The 3,037-nt window shown below is 37.5% G+C and overlaps 1 pseudogene; it reads right to left on the reverse strand.

Moving 5' to 3' along the window:
* Positions 1–2,674: 2,674 nt before the first annotated feature.
* On the reverse strand, positions 2,675–2,793 carry LOC111744264 (annotated as a pseudogene).
* Positions 2,794–3,037: the final 244 nt, after the last annotated feature.

Here is a 3,037-nt window from a genome sequence, read left to right on the forward strand (position 1 = left end):
CTAATTACCTACCCTCATCTCCTCACTGAGCACATCCATCCAATTGTGTATATCCATTTGTCCACCTCAATCTCAGCTGGCACTTTTTAAAATTTTTTTTTTTATTCAAATATAAGTAACATACAATATTATATTAGTTTCAGGTGTACATCATAGTTATTCATACCTAAAGTGAGTCATCACCATGATAAGTCCAGCCCAGTTGGCTCTTGCCTTGACAGAACATATATAAAGAGACCATAGTTGGGGGAAATCTTTGCTTCAGAAACAAAGATGAATGAACTAGGCTTAACCTAGATCATCTTAAAGGTTTCTCGCATTCCTGAAAACCCATGGTCCTGTTTCTACATAGCTTCTTGGTTTGCCTTTCTTGTTCTAGGTAGCTTTCAGAACTTTTGCTCTCCCTGATCTTTGACATGTCCCTATATGTCAGATATTTACCTGGAGGTAAATTTACATGCATAGCTGATTGCTCTCCTGACTACTTCTGACCCCTACTATCTGGAGAGTTGCCCAACAGCAATTTTCTCTATATAGTCACTTTTTTTTGAACTGCTAATTCTTGGGTCCAGAGGAACAGTTCTCTCAGAATATTCTTGGGGGAAGTATGCTCAGTCTATGACCCAGTTTCATTTGTTTTGCAGAAATTAGGCAGCTATACCTGACTCTTTCCCTTGGAGATGTGGGGACACATTACATCATTCATGGGGAGGTCTCCAAGGGTCCCACACAAAGGTGTACCATTATTGAACAGTGTTATTATCCTATTGCCCTTCAATTAAAATAAGTGGCACTTTAAAATACAGTAACAGCTGCTCCCAGCAGTGTCTCCTTGCAATGTATTCGTGTGCTCAGTTTCGCTTTTTCTTTACAGCATTTTACATCTTTGTTTAAGCTATGCTGCATACTCACAGTTGTGAAATCCACAGGAATCCCAAATATGAAATACCTAATTCAATCCAAAACTGAACCATGGACCAAGAGGATGCTATATAATTCTCATGCCTTGATCCTGAGTGCCCTTTGCCATAAGAGCATTTTGCAGCGGTAGCTTTATGGTATCTTCCTGTGATGTAACCAAATCTACAGGCTTCACACTTGGGTCCTATAAGAAGCCAGTGGCATGCAGTGAAAGGCAACATAATATGTCAACTGCATATGCTTATCATTGGAAAAAAAATCCAAATGCCTCTGATTCAAAAAGGTCTTCAGGGTTATTTTCTACAGTATATTTCAGGCCATAAAAAAGAGCAGCAAATATAAAAGCAAAAAATAATCAATAGGAATAAGTTAACTCCCTCTCTTCTGTTTTCTTCTCAAACTTCCAACAATTTTTTTCCTTCTCTTCCCTATTATTATCTAATGACCTTCCTCCCTATTTCTCTGAGAGCTAGTGGGGAACTTTCATAAGCTATATCTTTTCACATTTGAGCCCTCATTCTACTTTCTTTATGTTAATATTGATGACCAGGGCTTACTATTAACCAAAACCAGTCCCTAATTCTGAGTGCCAGATTTTGTGATCTCTGTTTACTCAATAATATCTCTACGCATCATTTCTTATTTCCTCTCTCCTATCGGACCATTCTTATTAACATCCAGAGATACTGCAGTTTTTCACATTACATAACCTTCAATGTACTGATCCGTTCTGTACATTCCTTTCAAACAAAACTTCTATACTTACTGTCTCCAATTTATCTTCTTCTGTTTCCCCTTGAACATTTTCCAATCTGACTTTCACACTCTCTGCCCATCTTTAATAAAACTGCTCTTGTTCAGGTCAACAGTGACCAACATATGGTGAAATCCAACTTCTAACTTTCAGTATTTATTTCATTTGATCTGTTAGCAGCATTTAGCAGGATTGAACACTTCTTCCTCCTTGATACACTCTCTTCACTTGGCTTTCAGGACTCAAAAGAATATTTTTGGTTTTCTTTTTACCTAACTAGTGGATCCTTCTTGGTCTCCTTTTCTGGTTCCTCCTCAGTTTGATCTCTAAACATTTGAGTGTCCCTGAGCTTGAGTCCTATTCCTCTCTGTTCTCTATCTGCATTAATTCTCTTGGTGACGTCATTCAGCATGATGGCTTTAAATGTCATGATTCATGTGGATAACCCCCAAATTTATATAGCCAGCCCTGACATCTACCTATAACTCTAAATTATGAATATTTCATAGGCATCTCAAACCTAATCCATCCAAAACTAACATCTTGATCTGCTGTTGACAATTGTTCCTATTTCAGTTAAAGGCAATTCGTCCTTTATTTGCTCAGGCCAAAAACATGATTTCATTCATGCTTCTTTCCTTCTCTCATACTGCACAACCAATCCATCAGAATTTTTGTTTTATTTGCCATCAAATCATTGAGAATATGACCACTTCCCAACACCTACACTGTGCCCACCTTGGTCCAAGCCACCATCATCTTTTACTTTCTAAATGACTTCTGGGTTTCCAGTCCTATGCTCTACAGTCTATGTATCATCCAAAGAAATCCTCTTTAAAATATATTAGACCATGTCACTATTCTACTGAAAAGCTCGTAATGATTTTTATTTATTTATTTATTTTTATTTATTTATTTTTTAGGTGAGGCAACCTTTGGTTGACCTCACAGATTACAAGGACCTTGTCAGCTTGCAATCCCTTATTTTTTTATTTTTTATGCCTACACCACCTGGTCTTCCTAGGTGGTCTCCCATTCAAGTACTAACCAAGCCCGACCCCGCTTAGCGTCTGAGATCAGACAGGATCGGGCTTGTTCAGGGTAGCATGGCCGTAGACAAAAGCTGCTAGTGATTTTTTAATCTTGCTCAATAGCTATCATGTTATCATGTTCAGGACTCCATTTATGCATTTGTAAGATTATAATAATAATGGTACCTATTTTACAGGAGAATTGTGAAAAGTAAATGCAATGTTTGTCGCTTGCTCAGGAAGAGTTCCTGGGAAAGCTCGGAAATGTAAACAATTATCACCATCATATCATCATCAAACATATGCTGATAGTATATTTAATCAATAAGAT

This window comes from Pteropus vampyrus, unplaced genomic scaffold (assembly GCF_000151845.1).
Source record: "Pteropus vampyrus isolate Shadow unplaced genomic scaffold, Pvam_2.0 Scaffold130, whole genome shotgun sequence".
In the NCBI taxonomy this organism is placed as follows: domain Eukaryota; kingdom Metazoa; phylum Chordata; class Mammalia; order Chiroptera; family Pteropodidae; genus Pteropus; species Pteropus vampyrus.